Genomic DNA, 27,418 nt, shown 5'->3' with positions numbered 1-27,418 from the left:
TAAAAAAACGAACAAAGAAGAAACTGGGCTCAGAAACCGACTGCCTCAATGTGAATCCCAGTCCCTGGCCTTTTGAATTTAGTCAAGTTACTTCAGCTGAATATGCCTTACTTTCCTTATCTCCCAAATGATGTTATTAATACTACCTACCTCATAGGGCCACTGTGAGGATAAACTGAATTATCTCTACAAAGTCCTTAGAACAGTGAGTGACATAAAAAAAAATTGCTAGCAAATGGTAGCTAGTATTATATTATTACAATTATTATTCTCATAATTTGAATGGAGCTTGTGTCCTACTCAGAGCAAGTGGACATGCCATTGTTCCCTGTATTTTTAGTCTGAGTTTTTAAACCACTTAAGGTGTCTAGCCTCTCGAATGCCCCTTCCAGTGATCCATGCCTCCCACTGTTCACGCCATGTGCAGCCTCCGCCCGCGTTATGACTGGGCCTGTGTAAGTAACAGAACACTGTAGGAAGTGACAGTGGATGAACTCTGAGGCTACATCATAAAAGGCCTTAAAGCTTGCACCTGGACTTTTTAAAATTAACATTCTATCTTCAGCCCTGAGATGCTGTGGCAAAGTCCAGCTCTCCTGAGGTTATCATGCTAAGAAGCAGCTCAGGTTAGCTCATGTTGAGAAGCCTCATGGAGGGAAAGAGAGATGACCAGCCAGTCCCCACTGTTACGACCCTTCTTGAGTTCCCACAGATAGTCAAGTCATATATATATATCTACATCCCTAAACATCATGAAGTTATTCTCACACAAATTACAGATTCACAAGCCAAATAAATGACTGTTGTTCTGGGTTGGATTTTTTATGCAGCAATAACTAACTGAAGCACCATTTTCTCTTGTGTCCTTTTGCTTTCCTTTTTATTCTACATTTAATTGGTGTGGTAGATAAAATTCTTTTAAATTCTTTTAAAGTTGTCTTAAATTTTCCTTGGAGAAATACAGCATCTAGAAAAAAATAAGTAAATGGAAAAAGAAATATATAAATGAATATTAGATATTTGAAATAAGGCCTTTGATCCCCCTCTCATCCACACGCTCTCTGTCTTATTCAACAATTGATTGAATAGTCTTGAAATTGTGTCATAAATGCCTTATATTTCTTTCTTGATAGGAAATTAGGGAGTGTGGCCCACACATTCAGAGATCAAAGATGGATTAGAGCCATACTCTATAGAATTTGTTTTGCTGTGGGCCCTGCTACATCAGTATACCAACTGATGGCCATAAGAGCTTCGCTGAAGCTACTTGGAACTCAAGATTTTGGAAGCAGAAAACAGGTGAGATCTACTCATGATGTGCATGTGTCTCTTCCATAAATCCTTTGATACGTTCCCTCAAATTTTCTCTCCCTCCTTGTTTCATAGATCTGTTAGCTCACCTCAGGGGCCAAAACTGTGCTTGCTGATCATGAAGCTTTCTGCTCTGTTCTGCTCCAGGCTTGTTCTCCCTCTGCTTAGCAATGAGGTTCTGTTCCCTTAGCTCCTTCATTTGGCCAGATAGTATCTCCGTTTTGCTGGGTTTTCTCTGTTTGCCAGTCCATGTACATTCTCAGCCTTTCTCTTTTCTTCTCTAAGTTATAGGAAGCTGACTTCTATGAATTGCATCTCTCAGGCTCTCTTACCCTCTAAACAGGAGCAACAGTAAGCTTGGAAAAATGAGAAATCTTTATAATGAAAGATTCCACAAGAGGTGCTGGAGAGGGACTGACAAGCCTCATCCACAGATAAGAACAGGAGACATAAGCTAAAGCGTGTGCTTAAGCAGCAGGTCTTGTTTGACAAACTTGCATCTCACTTTGAAATATGATACTTATTGCTTGAGGCATCAGCTAAAATACGCAAAAATATTGCATAAAAAATCCTGTAATGATTTCATCAACACACATATATTGAGGGTCTGTTTTATGTAAGACACTGGTATGCTAGAAATTCTATAATAAATAGAATGCAATTCTTACCCTTAAAGAACTCATAATCTGGTGGGGGAAACAGACACGGGAGTGAGCAGCCGCTCCAGTGTGATAAGCCCTCTGTCGAACAAGCATGGTGTGCTTTGGCAGGTCAGAGAAGGGCCCACCCCACTAAGAAGGAACTGAAAATTGGGAGTTAACCATATGAAAAATGGGAGAACAATTCAGAAAAGGGAAAGGAAAGTAAAAAATATGGAATTGTAAAACACAAACTGAAGAACTGCCAGAAGTACCTCTGGATTGAGATAAATGGGCATAGTAAGACATGAGAGTAGAATCTGCAATACAGGAGGGTCCTGTATTACTTTGGAGCTGATGGGAAATAATTGAAGGGTTTTAAGTAGGGAAGTTTTCATTTTTATAATACTCTGAGAAATAAACGTGGACTTGCTCTGGGTAGACAGTTTGATCACAGGAATGAGTGGTTCCATTGAGGGATATATGAGTCAAAGATTCTTAATTTTTCTGTATACAACAGAAGTTGTGAATTCCAGCCTTAAGCTTGATGAACTGGAAAAACAATTTTAACTTGGGATATCTCTCTTTCACCCAGGTTTGTGCCACTGTCCCTAGATCTTACGCCATGCCAATACAACAGGGGCAGGGAAAGTATGCCTTTAGCAGTGATTCCATGGATTTCCAATGAATTATTCATCTCTATGAGGCTTCCATAACATGTTTGAAAGATGGAAGAAATATTTTGCAAGGCTATTTTTAATCCCATATAACCAGATGTATCACACAGCCATTCCTCTTCAGGGTCTTGCAGCCAGGATGACAAAAATCTAGGTACCTATTTCCTCTTTTATAGGACCTTCACACCTCTTTTACCTCCTGTACCCTCTGCTTTCCCTCTGGGTGAATGTTTCTTTAGTCTGGAAGAAATACATAATATTTCTCTATGATACTTTAATTTACAGCAGGCAATATTCTAAATTTGTATTAAAATGTACAGTTGACCATTGAACAATGTGGGAGTTAGGGATACCAATCCCTCACACAGTAAAAAAATCTGCATATAACTTTGACTCCTCCAAAGTTAACTACTAATAGTCTATTGTTTACCAGAAGCCTTACCTATAATGTGAACAGTTGATTAACATATTTTATAAATGTACTATATACTGTATTCTTACAATAATGTAAGCTAGAGAAAAAATGTTAAGAAAATTTATAAGGAAAAGAAAATACATTTAAAGTATGTATTGAAAAAAATCCATGTATAAGTGGACCCAGGCAGTTTAAACCTGTGTTGTGTGAAGGTCAGCTGTATTTTTTTTATCCAGCTTCATGCTTTTCCTGAGACTGTTATTCATAGATGCAATGAAATCTTTGAATGCAGGTAAGAAGTAGATTGGAAGGAAATACCTGGAGCAAGTAAGTTCACATCTCAAACTATTATCAAATCACATGCTCAGAGGAAGGGCTGCCAGGAAAGCTGGCCAGGGCCCTCCCAATTAACACTCTTAACTACCCTATTTCTGGGGGAGGATTCAGCCACAGTGGTGCAGTGATGCTGGGAACTGAAGACTGAAGAGAAGGGTACAAGATGACTCCAGAACATGGCAGGAAGAAAAGGATTTCTTAAGGTCAGGGCAGAGTTAGTTGGATCTCTCAGCTTCGAGGAAGGTGAAGCACTGGCCATGCCTGTCAGATTCTCCTTGCTGAGGAGTTGAAGGCAGTAGCATCTGTTGGCATCAGGCCCTTTTACAGCAGGCCTGTGGGGCAGACTGCTGCTTAGCAAGTGTGCAGTCACTTTTTACCTGCCAAAACCCTACGATATTATACTTTAAGTGACCAGCTTTGTCAGTCAATATGTACTGTCATTGCTCAGGGTTGCTAGGTCCATTCTGTTCCTGGTGTCCACTGTCTCAAGGATCCAGAAGCATCATCATTACCCAAGGAATGAAACGAATTTTCTTTTTAGCCCTCAGGGTAGAAATGGTGAAGGTTTTCTTTTAAGTTCTTAAAACCAGAATGATATTGCCCATCTGAGGATAAATGGTGCTACTCTCCTGATATCTACAATTCTTAATGAGGCCAGCATCTACAACTTCAAAGTTAAACTTCTGACATATCTCTCCCTCTTGAGGAACATTTCAGTAGGTCTCCCCACTGTAAGAAAAATAACAGTTAACCTTTATTGGTCACTAATTAAGGGCCAAACACTATGCTATGTGATTTACATGATTATTTTATTTAATTTTCAAAGCAACTCTAGGATATAAGTACTGATATTATTCCCATTTCACAAACGAGAAGACCAAGACTTTGAAAAGCTAAGTTGGTTGTCCTAATTCAATTAGCAAATGATCACACAGGGATTTAAACTTAGACCAGTCTGGTTAATAGCCAAAATTTATAAAGAACTCAGACAACTCAACACCAAAAAAAACCAAACAACCCCAATTAAAAAGTGGACAGAGGACCTGAATAGGCACTTCTACAAAGAGGACATACAGATGGCCAAGAGACATATGGAAAAATACTCAACATCATTAATTATCAGAGAAATGTAAATTAAAACCACAATGAGATATCACCTCATACCTGTCAGAATGGGTATCATCAGTAAATCAACAAACAACAAATGTTGGCAAGGATTTGTAGAAAATCCAAAACAGTAGTTGTGCACTGTTGGTAGGAATGCAGGTTGGTGCTACCAGTATGGAAAACAATGTGGAGTTTCCTCAAAAAATTAAAATATGGAATTGCCTTATGACCCAGTGATTCCACTTCTGAGTATATAACCCAAAGAAACCCAAAACACTAATTTGAAAGAATATATTCACCCCCATGTTCATTGCAGCATTATTTACAATAGCCAGGCTATGGAAGCAACCCAAGTGCCCATCAATAGACAAGTGGGGAAAAAAGCTGTGGTGCATATATACAATGGAATATTACTCAGCCATAATAAAGAATGAAATCTTACCATTTGTGACAGCATGGATGAACCTAGAGGATATTATGCTAAGTGAAATAAGCCAGACAGAGAGACAAATACCATGTGATTTCATTCATATGTGTAATCTAAAGAACAAAATAAACAAAACAGAAACAGAGGTACAAAGAACAGACTGATGGATGACAGAGGGAAGAGGGGTTGGGGGTCTGGGTGAAAAAGGCGAAGGGATTAAAATGTACGAATTGGTAGTCATGAAATAGTCATGGGGATGTAAAGTATGGCATAGGGAATATAATTAACAGTACTGTAATAACTATATATGGTGCCAGATAGGCACTTGAAATATTGAGGGGGGACACTTTGTAAAGTATATTATTGTTTAATCATTATGCTGTACACCTGAAACTAATACAAAATAATGTTGAATGCAACTGTATTTGAAAAATTAAATTAAAAAAAACAACAACTTAGATCAGTCTGTATCCAGTCCATGCTCTTGCTACTAGCTAGGTGGTGAAGATCTTAAATTCCAAAAAATTGGACTTGATTCGATAAATAATGAGATGCACTTGACAAAATTTTAAATCAGGGATAACACTTCTAGCCTTTCCCTGGTCCCCACCTTCCTCTCACAGCAGGTGTGGGCTGGAAATGCCTGTGGAGTTAGTATCACCACACCCCACATTACTTAATCATGTTTAAAAAAAAATTGAACTAGTTCTTTAGAGTTTACAAACTGGCTCCAGAAAGACAGGTAGACTTCTCTCTGCCAGAGCAAACCTCCATGCTCTGGTCGGACTGAATTGGAAGAAGATCTAGGATTCATACTGTGAGTATGCTCTTTCTTCAGGGGCCCATGGTGGAATTAGCTTCTTTTTCCCCTCATATGGGACATGTGACTGAGAGGTCGGGAGGCCCCAGTACTCTTCTTCTACTGTAGTATGTAAGGAAGTCTTCATGATTTTTGTCTTTTCTTTCCTTTTCCATGTCTCCTCTCCCCTTTCTCCCCTCCCCTTCCCTTCTGCTCCTGGTCCCCATCATCTTCTATGGTTCAATTGTGGTCTCTCTCTGGCTCACTCATGTCACTCTCTGTCTTTTTGACTCTGTCTTCTTTGTCTTATAATCTGGTAAGGTCCTGGCTTAAGTGCATGGTTCAGGGCTCTTTGCTCAAATTTAGGAACCCAGGGAGGGAATCTTCACCAAGGACTGCAAGGCTGAACTATCCCTGATAATATAAACTCACAAAGATACAGGTGCAACTGCATGCAACTTGGGTCAGTCTGAACTCAACAGGAAATAAACAGTGTGTGGCTGAGGGAAGGTCTCTAGACAGAAGCAGAGACTGGGTTGAACACAGGGCTCAGCCACTAACATGCTGTGTGGAGTGAGCTGATCATAGACTACCTGTAGGTCCTAGATTTCTTATCTGTAAAATGAAAGGGTTGCCTAGACAATATCTAAGGTAATTTCCCATGGAAGTCAGAAACTCCTATAGATTATATAAGAACGCTTTCTATGAGCTCACTGAAGCCTGGGCCCATCTTTGGTTGTCATTGTCATGGGAACTGGGCAAAACTGTGTCCTCTACCTGTACCTATCTTTGTCCTAAAACACAATAGCAAAACATGTCTGTGCTCAGGTCCTCCATCAGACACTGAGCACTTCAGGAATGGGATTTTGTCTCACTAGTCTTTGACTTCCATAACATGCATTGCCTAGCATACACCAGATGTTTACAAATAGCTTTGTATATGTAATGGCGACAGTCAAGGCCAAGGAGGTTCACCGTAGATCTGGATAGTCCAAAGAAAGGTTGTGGAGCCAAAAGAGGATGAGTCGTTTCCTTTATTCAGCTGACGGCTAGGCTGAACAATACACAGGAAACCAACATTCTCTTTCCAGTGCTGGCCAGCCAGGCATAGCCAGGGGGCAAACTGCACCCCGGGGGGACAAAACCCCACCTCCGAAAGTCCTGGTCCAGTCTTATAGGAGCCACAACAATAGTGGCTCTTAGCCAAGGATGAGTCAGAGATTAGTCAGCTAACATGGTATCTGTTATGATTATGCTATATCATGTTTACATGACTAGGGCCTTCTGCCAGGAGAAGGGGCGAGAAAGCCTGTGTGCTTTCACTTCCCCCACAGGATACATACTGAATGAATTAATTAAATTGGTTGAATGAATGACAATTGCTGTATCCTCTGGACTCCCACACCACATAAAATAACTGTAATCATATTTGTGGCATCATTGTGTTTGCCATTTTTCATAAATCTCCTAAGGATAGCAAAATTATCTCATTTCTCTCTCATTTCTCATCAGCTGCCATAGCACCATAAAATATACTCAAAAAGTGATTATTTAAATAAATAAGATCGTGAACATTCCTCCTTGGTAGAGCCTACCCAGGGTTCCTGAGAGCCTGGGAAACTAAGGTGGTAGGGGAGCACATAGGGATCATATTGGGATCTGTTTGTACCCAATATGAAAGCACTGTATTTCAATATTTAACAGCTGATAAGGTCATCCCACAACCCAACAGCTGAATATCAGCTTTGCATAAATAGGGTTGTTGGCCTGCTAATGTTTGCTTAACATATTTTCCCTGAATGATTTTACCTATTTTTATGGCTTTGACTAGTATCTATATGCTGATGATTTCTTAATCTAAATCATCAGCCCAGGCAGGTTTCTGAAATGCAGGACTGTGTAACCAGCTTAATAGTAAGCATCTCCAGTAGGATGTTGATGTGGTCGTTAAGGTCAGTGGTTCTAGAACCAGGCTGTCACAGAACTTTGAACAAGTTACATCTTTGATTTATTACTTACAAAATAGTTGCCTCTTAGGATTGTTATAAATAACAAATTAAACAACACATGTAAATTAATTAGAAGAGTTCTTGGAAAATAGAAAGCATCATGTTCACCATTATATTAATCTCAATTTCAATGTATCAAAACTAAATCAATCTTCCTCTACCCCCAGATCTGCCGTTTACTTTGTAGTCTCCTATCTCAGCAAATTACCCAATGAGGGCCCTAGCCTACATGGCTCAGTGGTCAAAATGTCGACCCACATACCAAAGGGTCAAGGGTTTGTTTCCCAGTCAAGGACACGTACCTGGGTTGCAGGTTTGATCCCCGACCCCAGTGTGGGAGGCAACCAATCGATGTATCAAATCTATGTTTTCTCTCTCTCTCTCTCTCCTACCTTCTGCTCTTTCTAATAATCAATGGGGAAAAAGTTACCCAGTTAAGTATAAACCTAAGAACCACCTCAAGATGCCCATTTCCACAAAAAATAAAAAAAGCCCTGCTCACTAGAGTATATGCATTTGTCAAAACCCATCTAATTGTATTCTTAACATTTGTACATACTCTTGTATGTAAATTTCCCCCTTCCATTAAGAGACTATAAACAAACAAACAAAAAATCTTGCTGTTTTAAATCTTTAAATAGGGTTTTGATTCTATATCTTTTTCTCTGACTTTCCTAACAGAGCTCTATCTCTGACCCTCACCATTTCCTACTTGGATCAAAATATTAGTTCTCTTTCTGTGTGTGTGTCTCTCTCTCCCTGGCAATTTTTTTTTTTTTTTTTTTTACCTCTGTGATAAGCTACATAATGTCCCTCCCCAAAATATATTTATGTTCTAATTCCTGGAGTCTGTAAACTTTGCCTGATAGGGCAAAAGGGACTTGGCAATGGTAATTAAGTTAAGGACTTTGGCATGGGGAGATTATCCTGAATTATCCAAGAAGGTCCTAACAGTGATCACAAAAGAGAAAGGCAGGTAGATTTTTTACTATAAAAGAGGAGATAGCAATGTGACCACAGAAATAGAAACTGGAATAAGGCCACAAGCCAAGGAGTGCCAGCAGGAGCTAGAGGAGGTAAGGAATAGATTCTTCCCTGGAGCTGGTTCCAGAAGGAACCAATCCTGCTAGCACCTCAATTTTAGCCCCAGAAGACTCATTGTAGACTTCTGGTCTCCAGAACTATAATATAATAATTAATATAATGTTTTTTATTGTTTTAAGCCACTAAGTTTATGATAATTTTTTATAGCAGCAATGGGAAAGTAATACAATCTCCTTCATCAAAAATATCTTCCTCTCTACTGGATCATTCCTATCAAATGTCTTGATATTACCAAAACCTAAAACAAACACATAAACTAAACTTTCTTAAGCACATGGTCCATTCCTGTGATAGCCCTTTTCCTCTGCTATATTAAGAGCAAAAAGAGATTAAAAGATTTAGCTGACTCTCCTCAGCTCAAACTTTCTTTCTACCCACTTCTGTTGGGCTTTTCTTCCACCTAGGGAGATGACTTTTGTCAAGGTCATCAATGGCTTTCGTCTTAGAAGACACAATGATCAGTTTTTTTAAATCTTTATCCCCCTCGCCTCTCAGAAGCATTTAACATGGTTACTACACCTTCTTTTTTGACATGCTTTCTTCTCCAGGCTTCAGGAATCCCGAATGTATCTCATTCCCGCCCCCCTCCTCCATGGATGCTTCTTTTTAGTCTCCTTTACCTCTCTCCTAAATGTTGCTCACCTCCAGGGTCCTTCTTTCTTCTCTATACTTTCTCCCTAGCCAAGCTTACCAGTCCCATGCCTTTAAATACTATGTGCAGATGGCTCTCTAATCAATATCTAAACTGGACCTATCCTGTAAAAGGTGTGCCCCAGTTTAGTCTACTTACCACATCCACTCACCTGCCTCATTGGTATTACAAATTAAATATGACCCAAATCTGCCTATGTTTTAAACTTTGACCATATCAAAGCATGACCCCATCTTCAATCTATATGCTCAAAGTGCTAGAAATCAGCTTTCTTAATTTTCAACCTCTGCATAACAGATTACCATAAAACTTAGCCGCTTAAAACACCACCAGTTTATTACTTCACAGTTTCCACTGGCCATGAGTCAGGTTTGAGTTAGTTACGTCCTTTGCTCAAGATTTCAAAAGGATGCAATCAAAGCTGTTGGCCATGCTGAAATTCTCATCTGGAGCCCAGGGTCCTCTTCCAAGTTGTTAGCAGAATTCAACTTCTTGCAGCTGCAGGACTGAAGTCCCCGTTTTCTTACTGGCTATCAGCCTGGGATCACTCCCAGTGTCTAGGCACATGGCCCACACGGGCAGTTTGCCACATGCTCTCTTCCAGATCAGTAGGAGCACACTTGCTGCTTCTCGTCTGTTTTAAGAGCTCACCCGATTAAGTCAGGCCCATCAGGATAGCCTCCCTTTTGCCACATAAGACAACATAGTCACAAAAGTGATATCCCATATTTATAGGTTCAGCACACACTAAAGGGATTGAACAAGGCATGTAAGCCAGAGGGGGGTACATCTGAGATTCCTGCCTGCTATATCACCCTCGAGTTTTCACTTTCCTTCACACCCTTAACAAATCCATCAATAATCCTAGCTGGCTTTGCCTATTAGATAAACCCTGAATATGGCCTTTGCTCATTACCCTCCTCGCTAAAACCTTAGTCCAAGCCACCATCTTCTTTAGACCATTGTAACGGTCTCTTAGCTGCTACCACTGCCTCCTTCCAGTTAATTTCTATTCTCCATGCTCATCCAAGTAACACAGTGATCTTCCTAAAACTCAATCAGTTAATGTCATTCTCATGCTTAAATGTTAAAATTCTCTAATAGTTTTTTTTGGTAAAAATAAATGAGATAAAGTGTGCAAAGCAACCAGCCCATGGTGTGAATGATGTTCGATACATATTAGTTGCCCATTTAATTAATAGTGTTTTCTAACAAAGGAAATTAAAGTACATAGATAAGTATAATTACAAGACAAAATAGAAGTGTCATAAGTATTGTTGAAAGTGAGGTAGTATTATACCTTTTGGAGAAAACCAAAACACACCTTGGAAAGGAAATGACATTTTATAGTAACTTCAAGAATAGTCCATATCTAAACTGGACCCATCCTAAAATGCCTCCCAACCTACCTAACACATACAAGTAATGGAAGTACAAATGTCTTCAATTCTCTGTTAAAATTTCATTGACTATCCCTGTCCATAATGCACTTACTTTTTTTTATTTGTCTATCAATTTTGAGAGAGAGAAACATCGGTTTGTCGTTCCACTTGTTTACGCATTCATTGATTGAGTCTTGTATGTCCCATGTGCCCAGCCTGGATATTGATTCTGCAACCTTGGCATAGTAGGATGACGCTCTTACCAACTGAGCTACCCAGCCAGGGCTGCACTTTTTTTTTTCTACCTACTGAATAACAACATAGCTACCTTTCTTCTTTCTTTTTTCAGCATAACACAAACCTCCATAAGACCCCATCTCATCCTATTCCTCACAAACAGACATCACCTCATAGAGACTCTTGGGAATTCCAGCAGTGGAGCACAATTGTGGGGAGTAAAAGGGCAAGATAAGTAGCCCCAAAGTTTTGAGGAATATCCTGTATGTAAGTATATGTATTACCAGCCCTGGCCGGTGTTTCTCAGTGGTTACAGCATTGGCCCATGCACCGATGGGTCACAGGTTCTATTTCTGGTCAATGTACCTGGATTGCAGCTTTCATCTCTGGCTCCCGTAGAGGCGTGTATAGGAGGCAACCAATAGATACGTCTCTTCTGCGTTGATGTTTCTCTCTCCCTCCCTCCTTCCCTTCCACTCTCTCTAAAACTCAATGGAAAAAATATCCTCAGGTGAGGATTCACAATAACAGCAAAAAAGAATATGTATTAACAGCTCATATTTTCTACTTCTTTGCCTCACTTCTCTCAAACTATTTGCCTCATGCGTGTTTCCCATCATTCCTGTGATTATCCCAACCATCTCTCCATTTCAGGTCATAACTGCAGGGTCATCAGTTTCCCAGCATTTAGCTGCACAGAATGGAAAGCAAGTTGAAGGCAACTCTTCTTTACATCCTTGAGGAACTTTTAGAGGAGGAGTTCCTAAAGTTCAAGTTCCAACTCTCAAGCATAGCTCTTGCTGAGGGATACCACTACATGCCTCGGAGCACTCTCCACCAAGCATCCCCAGTGAAACTTGCTGACCTATTGATACAGTTCTACGGGGATGAATACTCCAAGACCGTGACCCAGGAGGTCCTGAAAGCCATAAACCAACATAACCTAGCCAAGAAGTTCTGTCAGGCAGTGGAAAAATGTGAGTCTACACCTAACCTATCCATCGGTTTGCTGGATGTGACTCAAGACTTTCCCTGAAATCTTCATATCTTAATTAATTGAATACAAACATTGAGAGCATAAAATATAAAAAGGACTGTGTGTTATGGTGCTTTTAAAAATTATTTATTGAGATAAAATTCACATCTAAAGTTCTAACTGAATGAAGTATGGTAATTTTAAAATCTTAATTCATAGGAGAGAGTTTTATCACTCTACAATAGATTTTAAATGTATGTTTTCAATTTGTTTAAAAGATAATTCATGAATGTAGCTAAAAATTAAAGCATAACCTTGACCCTTTTCTCACAAAATAACCCCTTTGAACTCAATTTTCTTTTCTTTTTAATCCTCACCAGAGGATATGTTTTCATTGATTTTAGAGAGAGAGGAAGAGAGGGGAAAAGAGAGAGAGAGAGAGAGAAACATAGATGTGAGATATAAACATTGATCAGTTGCCTCCCATATGTGTCCCCAGTGGGGATCTGTATATTGCAGTGTGCACTCACTGTCCAAAGTCAAATCATCTTCTATCACCATATATTTGACTCTCTTTACACTTTACTACCCACCCCCCACCCTTTCCTCTGGTAACCACTGTACTATTTATTGTCTGTGTCTATGAGTTTGTTTTTTGTTTTTCTTGTTTGTTCATTGTTGCTTTCAGTTTTACATCCTACATATGAATGAAATCATATGGTTCTTAACTTTTTCTGTCTGACTTATTTCACTTAGCATGATATTCTCAAGATCCATCCATCACCTTGACTGGTGTGGCTCAGCAGGTTGGAGTGTAGCACACTGAAAGGTGACGGGTTTGATTCCCAGTCAGAGCACATATCCAGGTTGTGGGTTTGATCCCTGGTCAGTGCGCATGGGAGACGCAACCAATCAATGTTTCATTCTCACATTGATGTTTCTTTCTCTCCCCCTCCCTCTCCCTTCTTCTATCTCTAAAAGAAAAAAAAAAAAATCAATAAAAGCATGTCTTTGGGTGAAGATTAATTTTTTTTTTTTAAAGTTTTTAAAAAAAATCCATCATGTTGTCGTAAATGGCAGTATTTCATCTTTTTTTATGGCTGAGTAGTATTTCATTGTACATATTTACCACATCTTATTTATCCAATCATCTATTGAAGGAAAATTTGGTTGTTTCCATGTCTTGGCCATTGTGAATGATGTTGCAGTGAACATAAGGGTGCATATATATTTGTGAAGCCCCTCTTCTGGGTATCAACCCCCAAAATTTGAAAACATTTATTCATAAAAATCAATTTTTCTTATTATGGTGACTGCCATATCTCTAGATAGCATGTTTTCACCATTCTTCAATAGGTTCATCAATATCAGATCCATTAGTTCCTTTAGTTTATCAATATTGATATCATTATCAACACAACTCATTGCTATCCCACAATAATAGGCCAGTATTTTGATCAATTATGCCACCTCTCGCTTCCCCACTCCCTCTCTTCCAGATAGATTTATGGCAGTATTTTTAGTTTATATATGGGTTACATTTTAATTTTATTTTTTAAGCTTTTTAACTTGGTCCATTATGAGAGACAGCATCTTGAAACTCCCCCAAATACTTTTAGTTTTACATAGGCAAGTTGAAAATTTTCACTTTCTTAGAATCATAATAAAAATCTTCCAACTTTTATTTAGAGTTCATTTCTAAAAGTTGAAATTCAGTTATTTAGCCCAGACGGGCATGGCTCAGCGATTGAGTGTCAACCTAGGATCCAGGCGATCGGGGTTCGATTCCCAATCAGGGCACATGCCCGGGTTGTGGGCTTGATCCCCAGTTGGGGGCGTGCAGGAGGCAGCCGATCAATGACTCTCTATCATTGATGTTTCTACCTCTCTCTCTCCCTCTCCTTTCCTCTCTCTGAAATCAATAAAGATATATTTTTTTTAAAAAAGAAAATCAGTTATTTATACTATTACACATATGTAAATTTCAGTCATAACAAAATCAGAGTTCAATTATATTATTTTGTTTTTACTTTTGCTTTCATAAAAATTTCTCTTTTTTTTTTTTTTTTTGCATTGTGTATATTCATCACATCCTTATGTTCTTCCAATATCTCAAATATCCTATCAAGTTAATGGACTCCTCTATTCACCCATTTGCTTCTTAATTTCCTCCTGGAGCCTTTCTAAGAAACGGTATGTAGACAGTAAACTTTCCAGGTTGTTACTTCCTGGAAATAACTTGTAGTCTCTTCTCAAACTAGGAAGGTAACTGGTTTGAGGTTGAAAACTCTTTTACCTTATTATTTTTGAAAGAATTATGCAATTGTCTTCTGTTACTTACTGATAATAAGTCAGATGCCAACCTAATTATCCTTTTTTTGTTAGTGGTCTGTTAGCCCCCCTGCCCCTGCCCCTGCCCCTGCCCCAGATGGTGTAAGGGTCTTTATGTTTGATGTTCTAAAATGTGTAGTGATGGCCCGGCAGGCATGGCTCAGCGGTTGAACATCGGCCTAAGATCCAGGAGATTGAGGTTCGATCCCCAGTCAGGGACTTGCAGAAGGCAGCCGATCAATGACAACTCTCTCATCATTGATGTCCCTCTCTCCCTCCCTCTCCTTTCCTCTCTATGAAATCAATAAAGATATATTTTAAAACAAAATAAAACATATAGTGATGTAGAGTATTTTTTCCTATTTCTTATGCTGGAAAATTTCACAGGCCTTTTTGCTATGAAGACTAATGTTCTTTAGCTCTATCACTGGCGATGGTGAAGGTTGAGAGTCCTAGTCACAAATTAATCTACTTAGCTACAAAATAAATATGCCCACAAACCTGTCATTCTGATGCTCCAACCTTGGTCATTAGCTAGTAGGGAAGAGGCTAAGCTTCGACAACACTACAATTCTGACTCCACGTTTTAATAATCATGAGAATAATAAACCTTGTTTTCCCTCCAAAGCTGGATCTTCCACTGATAAAGCTGCAAAAAAGACAAAGAAGAGGAAGCAAGAGAATGAAACAGGACCAGATGGAGAAAATAATGGATTGTCAAAGGTTTGTAATCACTTCAGGGGCAGATACTTTGGCCCTGGAAGAGGGAGGAGCTTCCAGGCCATGGAATCCTTAAAATCTCAGAGGCTTACTGGCTTCCATATCCTATGGTCTAGCACATTCATTCCACATTAGTACCAATGTGCCTACAAGGTGTCTCGGAGAAGCGCAAGATCCCAGAGAGGCCTGAATATGAATCCTGTCACTTCAGTGTAACCACAGGCATTTGCTTGATTTTAATGAGCCATTCTTCTCCAAAATGGGAATAATAATAATAATTAATAGGAAGAATGGGGCATTATGGAAATTGATGTTTACTAAAAAAGAATAAATCCATTTTCTTTTCCACTTTCCTCACTACCTTCATTTTCTGCTTCTGCCCATACATACTAGATTACTTTTGTTTCCTATGTATACTCAAACTTCAGGCATCTTTTCCTGGGCTTCATGTTCTCATTTTCTAGGATACCTCCACCCACCTACTACTTTGTCTGAGAAAATGCCATTCATTCAAAAATATAGCATGTGCAAAGTGGTAATTGTCTTTCTATTTCTTTTTAAATTATCTCTTCCTATCCCCCTTCCATGAGTATATGTTACATCAGTTTGGTAAAGGCTGTCCTCACTTTGCATTCCAAGAAAGTCTAACCACTTCTTCAAACATGTTGCGGGTGCATTTTGAACTTGCCACCATTTATTTATGTCCTCAGACTTCCATTATAGTGCCGTATAATTAACCACTTATTTTTTTATGTCTCTCATAGTTAAGTTTTAAGCTCTTCAGTGTGGGACCATGTATTATACTTCATCTCTTTGTCAGTCCATTACCTAAAACTTAGAAGGACTGTATTTATTTTTGGAAAACTAATGAATATATTCATGCATTCATAATTAATAAGCTCTATCAAGTTTTTGTTATGGAGAGGCAATGGTCATTATCATTCTCTCTATTTCTTTCTAGAAATTTAGAAACATGTTTAACAAAAAGAAAACACCCAATGAATCTGCTTCTTGTTCCAGAGATCTTCCATCAAGCCACAATAAGGAAGAAAAAGCCCCAAATCAACACTTTCTTGACTTACTCAGGCGGCTTAATCTGGAAAATTATTATCCCAAGAAAATGACCAAAGTCAATATTCTTTTGATCAATAAGACCTCTCTCCATGACACTCAACCAAGTGTTGAGGGGGAGCTACCATTTTGTTTTCTAGAGAAACTTCTGGTATTAGATTATCATTTGCGGTACGTTGTTTACAGAGGCAATACAGATACAATACCTACTGGGCCCCAGGCACTTAAAACCACGGAACTAGAAAGAACATTTGAAAACTTTTTCTTTATCAAGGAAACACAATCAACTATGACACAAACTTGCATCCACCCAATGGACATACAAATGGCAATTTTCCACTGTGCAGATGACTTTACAAGACAGTATGTTTTAACCAAACTTTCCATTTGTCAATTTGCTCTCCCACTTTTGGTGCCCAATCCTTGCAAATCCCAAATTGAATTTCCTCTTTGGTCTCTCAGGCAAATCAGGAGGAGCTGGAGAGAAGTGGAAAAAATAGGATGGGAAAAAAAAATTAAAAATTATAATAACCAGCTGATCAGTTGGCAACCTACACACATTGTATCTTTCATAAGAGTTGGAAATTACGTTTCTACTTCCAAATCACATATTTTAAATTCACTCCTGAGTAAAGGCAAACATGACCATTTTTTCCACCATCATCCTAGGGAAGACAATAATAGATGTCTATTGACAGGGGGTATGGTGGAAATCTGCTGGTTTTGCCCGGGTGGGAGAGCAGAGGACAGATTTGAAAACTGTATTGCCTTCACCAACCTCCATGGAAATGCTGAAATGCATGAGAGGCAAGTTAGGTTCCTACAAGAGGTATCTTCAGTCACTGTCATTCTCTTGTCAACTTCTGGTTTTGACAAAATGAATAGCTCCCTTCTACTTGAATTTTGGAATTCACCCAAACCTCTCATCTGTTTGTTTGAAAATGTTGAAAATATTATGGATGAGAACTCTGTTCACAAAGTGAGAATTGGGATCAAGGACCTGAATAAGATAGAATTAGCTGATAAAATTACAGTTACATTAACACAGTTGCTGAAGAAGACTGGATCTCCTCACAGCTTGAGTGACTGGGCCAGCATTGCTAGGAAGTATGAATTTATTATTGATGAGAACCAAGGAGCCTGCAAAGAAGCAGAAAAAAAAACTAATATCCTTATGGACATCTTGAGAAAAATGAAATTATCTGAGATAAAAGAAAAGTTACTACCTCTTCAGGGGGATCTATGGCATGATTGGTGTAAGAAAGATAAGGAACTCCATCGGCTGAGAGAAAAAGGAAATAGGAGCATTGAAAAATACAAGAATGAGCTTGAGAAGGAAAAGCAGAAAATACGCTGTGAACAGTATCACAAAGTTATTAACCTTAGCGACTGGATGAAGTCCTTCCTTGAAAGTCTTCAGTCACACCCAGAGACCCACACGGAGCTCTACTTTCTGCAGGGGCTGAGCATGTTAATAGAGCAACTAACCACCGGAGAGTTAGAAAACCTCCGCCAGAGGCACAGTTTCCTGTTGGCTCAGGTGAGAACAGAGAAAGAGAAGCAGTCGAAGAGGGACTCCCTTAGACGCTGGGAGGCTGAGCTGAGTGCTGTCAGCAAAGAGATCAGTGACTCCACCCTGGGAGTTGAACATCTCCTGAGAGAAGTTGGCCAGATCTATGAAGCTCTAGAAGAAGCTTCCTCCCAAACAAATACACTGTTTCTCTCCCTTCCCCAAATGGTTGCTGACCTGATGATATCTGGTGTTCCCATTGAGCTGATGGATGGGGATGCTTCATATGTGCCCCTGAAGTGGGTGGCAGCTGTTTTTGATAAGGTCTCTGAGAAACTTGGAGACAAACGGGTATTTGTTCTCTCTGTCCTGGGCCTGCAGAGCTCAGGAAAGTCCACTCTGCTGAATGCAATGTTTGGGCTGCAGTTCAGTTTCAGTGCTGGGAGATGTACCTGGGGGGTCTATATGCAGCTCCTGAAGGTGGAAGAGATGCTCAGGGAAGAGCTGGGCTTTGATTTTGTGCTTGTTGTAGATACAGAAGGACTTCGGGCCTCAGAGCTCATTAACAAAGCACAGAATGAAGAAAACGAGTTGGCAACCTTTGTCATTGGGCTTGGGAACTTAACTCTAATCAATATTTTTGGGAAGGATCTATCAGAAATACAAGATATTCTGCAAATTTCCATCCATGCTTTTCTCAGGATGAAACAACTGAATATCTCCCCAAGATGCCTGTTTGTTCATCAGAACATAGGAGAAATTATAGATACAAATCAAAGCATGGAAAGGCGAAGGTGGCTGCAAGAGAGACTGGATGAGATGGCTCTTGCTGCAGCCAAACATGAACAGTGCTCAGATGTATCTCACTTCAGTGATGTCATTAAGTTTGATGTCAAGACCCATATCCATTACTTTGCTCACCTCTGGGAAGGTTCTCCCCCCATGGCTCCTCCTAATCCCTGCTATAGCCACAATGTTCAAAAGCTGAAAAACAGGATTCTTAAGCATGCCAAAGAAGAATCCAGGGGAAGTATTTTGAAGATATCAGAACTTAAAGTCCGAATATGGGATTTATGGAGGGCCTTAGTGAATGAGAACTTCATTTTCAGGTTCAAGAACACCCGGGAGGTCTTGGCTATGAATAAATTGGTGACCATGTACAACAGGTGGGCCTGGGAGCTGAGAAGTCATGTGCTAGACTTGAATAATCAGCTGGCCAAACAGATTCAGAATGGAGAAGCTGAGGAGATCAAGAGAAGTTTGATTGACCATCAAGTTGTGGAAAAACATGAAGCCATTAAGCAAGAACTTAAAAGGTATTTTCGAGAAGACAGAGATACAGATATGTTAGCTCAGTGGAAGGAACAATTTGAAGATGATCTGAAGAATCTTAAAGAGCAGCTTACAGCAGAAACTATGAGAAAATGTGAGGATTTACTTAGCGGAAAGAAAATACAAGACCTTTGGAAGGAACATAAAGTAAAATTTGAACATAAGTTATTAGAAAAAATCGAGGGGATGGCTGTGTCCTCCACTGGGAAAGAGCTCCATGATGAGAAGCTGAGAGATCTGTTCAACAAGATCTGGTCAGAGAACATCTCCAGTCTATTGCCTCCTACACTCCCATCTGCTGAGGATCCTGATATCGACATTGAGCTAGAGAACATTCTCCTGGAGCAGTTTAAACAGCATCCCAATATCGTGAACAAAATTAGGTATCGTGATACACAGAAAACATTTTGTATCAATTACTCCAAACATGTTATAACCTCTCAAAAGTTCCAAGTATATGGATCCTCTGTGGAAGATTTTGAAAAAGAGATCATAAACAAGACAACAGCTCAAATTATAAAATTAGTTAAAGAAATCATACACAAAAGAGAACAACTGAATGAGGGTTACAGTTCTAGTTACTTCCATGAAATTCTGCAGGTGATTCATAATGAGGCTGAGGCTGCATCTCAAGGAGCCAGATTCATGCTGACAAACAGATATAAGCTAGAACTTGCCCTAGAGCTACTCCAAGAGGCAGCAAACAGTTTTAAAAAGATGTGCATCACATTCAAGAAAGCAAACAACCCTGTCCTGTACCTAGAAAGTAAAAGAGAGGAATTTTTTACCAATTTTAAGTTGCCCTACAAAAACCATTAAAATATTGATTTCCTTTGGTGCAAAGAGTTTCTGCTACCTTGTTAATTGGGACAAATACTCAAAAAGCTTATCAGATCCTCACCTAGCTTTTCTCTTCACTGTTGCATTGCTTTCTGTAATGAGCAGTTTATTTGTAACCCAGATAATTGAATTCAACCAATTAAACACTGTATTTTACATATCCTCTGGGAGTTTTAGAATTAGTAGGTGCCTGTGTAAATAAATTTCCAAACTAAAGTTTTTTAAAAGTTTAAATTGAAAAATTATCAGAACTAACACAAAACATATAGTTCACTTTTTTACTATCTCAAGTAATACAAAATTATACAGCAAAAAATAAAAATAAAAATTTTAAAACCAAGAATATATTGGACTTCTTTTCTTCCTCTTTCCCTTCCTCCCTTCCTTCCTTGATATACCCCTTTCTATATTGCTTAATTATCTATTGGATCCTTGCTATTTGCCAGGAATTCTGCCAAGTGTTGGGCATTTAGAGCAATATAAGACAAGGCCTCTGGGTATTGCATAAATGAGCAAAGAAACTCTCTTTATATTGGCCTTTAGGTTGTTTATTTCTTCTCAGCAGCCTGGGACCCATTAGAGTAAAAGCCCTCAAGTGCCAAATTCAAAATTTCACACACAATACTTCCCTGCTTTGCACACTTTGCAAAACTGATGCCATAGAAAGATAAACTTCAGGACTGCAGAGACCCCAAGCTGTGGCTGTCCTTTGGAGCTCTATGATTGAAAGACTCCCTACTGAATTGTGGGTCCGTCTTTGACCACCTGGGAGTTCCCTTGTCTATTTCCCCTTCTGAGTGGCTGCCACTTTTGGGTGGTCTCATGCTATGACAGACTTCCCCCCCTTCTCCAAGGTGCAAACCTGTCATTCAACCAAATAAAACTAATGTTCTACTGTCATCTTGTAGTCATGTCTTTTACCTTGCTCAGCCCTAAATTCCCATTCTAATTGGGCATGCCAGATGGGAAACTTTTGAATCACCTAAGCTTAGTTAAGGAGTTAATTTAAAATAATACAGGGCACTGGGGGGGGGGGGGATATCAAGAAAGTTGAACTCAGGATATGTTGCATGCAGGGACCTAATCAGGAGACAGCTTATTGCTGCAGCCTTCTAACATTATTCAGTATTACAAATAAAAAATGACTAGACTACTTGTTGACTCAAACATCCCCATTTCTAGATTTTATATAATAAATAAGATAAAATAGATAATCTTCACCTTTTTAAACCTTATAATCTTTATCTTTTGGATATAACTTGGTAGAAAGGCAGCTGTCTCTGATTCCAAGTTTGAAAGTATGTTTTCTTCTCAGAGATTCTCTGATATTTTATCAATTAGTAGTGAAGGAAAGAACAGAACGATCTGTGTTCACTCAAATACATTCTGTTTTCTGCCCAGGGCAAAATCCCTAATGACAGTCAAAGTCAGCTTATTTCTGGAAATTGAAGAAGAAACAGAATATTTGCATAAATTAACAGGGAGGAAGCCACACAAGATATGTGGGCATTTGTGTAAGACTGTTTTTGAATCTGTGGACATTTTATCCATTAAATGATTCAAATGATCAAGACAACAAACATTACTTGTGGCTCTACAGTAGTTTCACTCTGGGGAAATGAGAAGCGGGGTCCAGCCCTCTGTCTGCCCCCAGCACAGAGGGAGAACAAAAACAAATCACAAACACGTAATTGAGCCCAAAATGGTGAAGAAATGCCTGGAAGACTCAGAGCAAGCTGTGAGATCTCTTCCTTCTGGAGGGTCACAGGAGTTCAAATTACACATCGAAGAATAGGGATCTGTGTGATGCCTTTCTTTCTGCCCAAATTTGGTCTTCAGAATTACAACCTCATTTGAGTGTAGACTATGTTATGAAGCATAAAATGAGTGATTTACCTGCATTAACTCATAATTTCATGTAGATGAAGTCTAAAACTCAGAAATAATAAAGCTGAATATGTCTGACTTAAAAATTCTTTTATTTTTCTTACCATTGGTGATGCCACACTAAAAGAGAAGGAAACAGAAAGTAAGGCACAACTGTTTAGCGAGGCCCTGTGGTAGGCCCATTGAACTCATTCTATTTCCTTTAGTAAAACCATTTGGGCACTATTATCCCACAGTTGCATAAATTCCGATACAGAGAAGGAGAAAGAGAAAAACCATCAATCGATTCAGCAATTATTTCCTGAACACTTGTGATAGTCCAAGAACTCTGCGAACTGCCAGCAGGATAAAAATGAATAGGAGAGCATCCCTCCCTTAGTGGGGGAGGCCAGTGGAAGACAGATAAACAATAGTTACCGAAAAGATCATGCAGCCCCTTACAAAGTTATTGACAGGATGATGTGAGCTCAGAGAGAGAAAGACTAGAGGTAGTTCCCTACAGGTGGATCTTTGGCAAGAGGAGATACTAAACACTATATTCAGAATTCATAGGAGAATTGGACCCAATAATAATAAAAATCATCTGAAATAATAACTTTATAAAAATGTCTATAAAATAGCAATTTAAAAATTAATAATAATGGAAAAATTGCCCACATTTTATGCTATATTACATTTATTTACAGAGCAGCAGCAGTTAAAATGGTATGCTACTAGGCCAGAAATACAAGGATCAAAGGAATCAATGAAAAAATCATAACCAGGAATGTGATACAAGATAAAGGTAGCATTTCATGTAAGTACAGAGAGGCTGCGTATTCAACAAATGTGACTGGGAGGAAAATGGCATATCATTCAGATAAATATTTGTTAGGTCATTACCATATACTTTACATAAAATAAAAATCCAAATGTAAAAAAATTCCATAGAAGTGAAAAATGTTTTGAGTAATTTATAATCTTTCACTGAGAAAGCCCTTATAATAAAACCAAAGTCAGACCATACTAAGGAAAATATTGATAGATCTCATTTCATATGAATTTAAAACTTGTATGTAGGAAAAATAAAGTAAAACAAAAAATCAAGTTTGAAGGTATGACAAAGAGGGGAAAATATTTGCAATATATGAAAGGCAAAAATTCGCCATCACAATATGTACAAAATTTATAAAAATGTATTAACAAACATGAAAAATAAACACACTAAAAAGGAAATGTCTTAGAATATTAAAAGGCATATCTAAACTGCTGAACTAAAAATGTAAATAAATAAATAAATTTCAATGTCAATAATATCCAAATAAATGTAAACTGAAACACAATGAAAACAAAATTGACAATACTTAAAATAAATAATAATGTCAATGTTAGCCAGCGCATGTGGAAATGGAAAGGTTTATATATTGCTGGTACACAGGAGGGCAATTTTGTAATGTGCATCAGAAGCCTTAATAAAGGACATGACCTAACAATTCTACTTCTAGAAATTATCCTAACTAAATGTATAAGTATATACAAGACAATTATGGAAAGATATTCATCACAGAATTGCACATGAAAGAAAATTTAGAAACCATTTAAATGTCCATTACTTGGGGGTTGCTAAGAAGATAAGTGTATATCTCTTGATTAGAATTTAATACAGAAATTAAGAAAAATGAGGCAAATCCTTTGTATATCTACATAGAAAGATGTGAAAATATGTTATATAAAAACAAAAGTTACAAACATGTACATACAATGTGGGGCAAAAGTAAGTTTACAGTTATATGTCTGGAAAAAGATGCAGGTTATGATTAGTACAATAAATTCATTAACTCTGTGCTTCATGTACTCACAACTGTAAATCTACTTTTGCGCCACCCTGTATAATAGGATTCAATTTTGGTAAATTAAAGAAAATATTATTATTCTGTATGTTCATTTAATTTTTTAAAAAAATTTATTGAGCCCCAACTATGTTCTAGCTACTCTTCTAAAAGTTCAAGATCAAAGAGTTAAAAAAAACAGGTAAAGTGTCTATTTTCATAAAACTGACATTCTAGTGCAGACAATAAATAAGTGAGAAAGTGAATACTATAGTAAATGGTGGCTAGTGCTAAGAAGAGAAGCGTAGCAAAGAGAATAGTGCGTTCTGGGCATGGAGAATTGCTACTTAACACAGGCTCATCAGGGAAGACTTTTCCAGGGAGAGTGAAATTTGAGCAGAATTCTGGAGAAAGTGAGGATAAAGCAGGGAAAGAGTTTTTTGAAGAGAGGGAACAAGAGCAAATCCCCGAGGGTGGGAGTATGCCTGGGGTAAGTGAGGACCATCAAGGAAGCCAGTATGGCTGTGTCACAATAAGCAAGGGGAAGAGTGGACAGAGATGAAGCTGATGTGGGGCCTTCTGGGACATTGTGAGGATTGTCACTTTTGCTAAGAGTGAGCTCATGGAGGCTTCTTAGCAAAAGAGTGACATCTTACTTTCAAGTTTAAAAGATCGTTCTCGATACTGTGTGGAAAACAGACTGAGAGGAGAGTGAGGAAGAATACAATGACAACGACAGGACAGGGGAATGAGTTACAAGACTATTGCAATGATCCAAAAAAGAGATGATTGTAGCTTGGGCTAGGATGGTGGTTAGCGCCTTACACAATCAAAAGTCACCTGATTCTGGATCTATTTTGTGGTACAACCAACAGGATTTGCTTAAATTGCGTGTGTAAACAGTATGTCTGGGTTAATCAGTTTGAGGGTTCAAAAATGTTTTCCTAAAATGGCATTCCAAATCAGGCCAACTCCAAGTCTCTATTTGACCAAACTAACAAAAATCCTGAATGAGCTTCCTCCTCAAATAAGATCCCAAACCCAGGGCTACTTCTAGTGATCAGTAATCCCTTTAATGCTCTCAGTATTCACCAGGGATACCCTTTGGGCCCAGTGAAGGGCACAACTGCTGCCATTTGCTGGTAGCTTTTCCCTGAGCCCACTCCTCCCACTTCCCTGGAGCCCACTATTGTGAGTTAAACTTCTGACTCGATCGTTCTCTGTACTCTACCTGGCTGTGCCGCATACCCCCCAGGGTTCTCTGCAACGTGGGCCACCCCAAGTCCCCATCTACCACAGATTATCCACATTTACTCTAACTGATTCCGTCAGTGGACATTTACCCAGGACCCTAGATGCTCAACACCAACATTTATATATAATAACATCTATGAAGAAATAAGAGGTTTCCCCTTGGCTTCACTGTGGAACTTTCCTTGAACTTCATCTTCTCTTCTTCATAACTGGTTTCAACATCCCCACATTAAGGCCGAGATAGAGTTTACACTAGAGGCTCCTTTAAGCAGGACTTGAATGGGAAGAAGAAGTGGAAAGAGTTAATTTGTTGAGCCCCTGCTCCAGGTTAGGGACTAGGATTATCTCACTTGGTCGATACAATGAAAAGTGGTAAAATGAAACACAGATTAAATGAGTGACTCATGTTAGAAAGTAGTGAGAAAGGACTCTGAGTCCACTTTCCACGCAAAAACATAACTTTAAGGGGACTAGTGGCAATAGCTCTTGAAGTGAATGGGATGGAGGTATGATCAGACAGCAGAAGCAGGAAAATCTCAGAGCTCAAGGGAGGGAAGGAGGATGGTCTTCCTTTCCACCTCCTCTGCAAGCAATGCTCTGCTTGTTACAGCTGAGCACTGCCCTGAGGGGCAGGAAGAGAACCCACCATTGCCTATGTCTTGTATATCGCTATGCTACAAATCTACAAATGATAGAGTCTGTGTCTGATCCACCTCAGATTCTCCCACAGTGTGAGCACATTTTCTGTATATGGTATGATTTCAGTAAATGTTGCATAAATAAATGAAGCAGGTTAAGCAGTCTCTGGGCTTAAAGCCAGGTTCACAAATAAGTTATTTCTACCACAATTACTTCCTGTTATTCAGGTCAACCCCCAATACTGAGAAAAGATTTTGTTTCATTTCCAGGTTTCATCTCAATTCTCAGAAACCTTTGTATTTCACAGGAATGTTTGTTAAGCAATAACTGAATGTTATTTGTAAGATGTTTTCTGTAAGTTACACGTTTTCCAGCAAGCTTTCTAACTTAAGTTACATTTGAAAAAGTCTAGCCTTATTCTGAATAAATAAAGGGAAAAGGAATACATTGAGATGGCCCCAGGGATACTAGAGAAAGTCAGTGACCCAGGGGCTCACCCAGAGCTGGGACTAGGGTGAAGCCAGAGAGGCACCTACGGTGCAAGAGAACTTGAGGGTAAGGGAGTCCATAAATTTTGCACTCTAGATGCCTCACTTGTCTCACTCTATTTCCAGCCCCACTCCCAGATTTGATTAAAAGTCACGTGGAGTGGGACAATCCATCTCTAATACATTGATTAGAGAGAGAAAAGCAGCTATCATTGAGTCTCTCCTGCTGGGCATTTCTCTGTGATCCTAAGGCAGCTGGCTCATCTTTGGCTAAGAGAATATATCTTTTGAGGGACTCTTAGCTTCTTCTGAAATCTGTTGCGAGATACTTGCCAGCGAAAAAGAGAATGAGAAAAGGAAGAAAAATCAGATAACCCAGGTGTATTAGCAACAATCCAGTCTTCCTTTGTTTCAACATCAGATGTGTGGGTGTTTTCCCTTCACCAAGCAATTCTGCAACACCCACTGGGTGTCCTACAATATAACTCATTCTGATACTATCTACCTGGATATCCCACAGGTTAAGGGCTCAGTCCTACCTTCATATTCCAGTTGCAAGCAGCAGGTCCCCAAGGTACTTACAACTTCTGTAGCCAATTTGGCTACAAATCAGAAGTTCCCACAAACCCCTTCTCAGGTTCTATTAATTTTCTGGAGTGGCTCACAGAATTCAGGGAAATGACCTAAATGTTTATCAATAGACGAGTGAATAAAGAAGTTGTGGTATAAATATACAACTGAATATTATTCAGCCATAAAACAAAAAGGAAATCCTACCATTTGTGACAACATGCCTAGATATGAAAGGCATTTGGTCTCACTTATACATGGAATCTAAAAACACTCATGGAAAAGAGATCATACTTATAGTTATACAAGTTGGAGGCAGAGAGGAGAAATTGGAGGAAGGTGGTCAAAAGGTACAAAGCACCATTTATAAGGCAAACAAATAGTAGGAATGTAATGTACAACATACAGCATGATGCTCATCTCATAGCCAACACTGACTGCTACGTGATGTATAGGAGAGTTGTTGTGAAAGTAAATTCTAAGAGTTCTCATCACAAAACCTTTTTTCTTATTTTATATCTTTTCTTTTCTTTTTATTGTGTCTATATTAGATAATGGATGTTAGCTGAAACTTTTGTGGTAATCATTCACAATATCTGTAAACCCAATTATCACGCTGTATGCCTTAAACGTATTCCGTGATGCATGTGAATTATTTCTCAATAGAACAGGGGAAAAGAGGGAAAAAACCTCTTGCCTATTAGAAAACACCTGTGCTCCTACACTAAGGGAAAAGAGTAAGAAAAAGTCTTATTGGTGAGACGCTATGCCAGCCCCCTTATATCCTCTTTGATCCTCATGTCAACTCACTGAAAAAGCTACTAATATCTTCACATTGTACACGAGAAAACAAGCTCAGGCAGATATGCTAATTTTCTTATTCAATCAACACACATTT

At 38.8% G+C, this 27,418-nt stretch overlaps 1 pseudogene across 1 annotated transcript; it reads left to right on the top strand.

Annotated features, from left to right (window-relative positions):
- The first annotated feature begins 16,094 nt into the window (after nt 1-16,094).
- On the top strand, nt 16,095-19,853 carry LOC308565530 (interferon-induced very large GTPase 1 pseudogene; annotated as a pseudogene). Its single transcript has one exon. The product of its transcript is annotated as an interferon-induced very large GTPase 1 pseudogene (transcript).
- Nucleotides 19,854-27,418: the final 7,565 nt, after the last annotated feature.

This window comes from Miniopterus schreibersii, assembly GCF_964146895.1.
Source record: "Miniopterus schreibersii genome assembly, chromosome: 12".
Taxonomy (NCBI): Eukaryota; Metazoa; Chordata; class Mammalia; order Chiroptera; family Miniopteridae; genus Miniopterus; species Miniopterus schreibersii.
The sequence above is the reverse complement of the archived record's forward strand: the minus strand, read 5'-3'. Positions and strand labels throughout refer to the sequence as shown.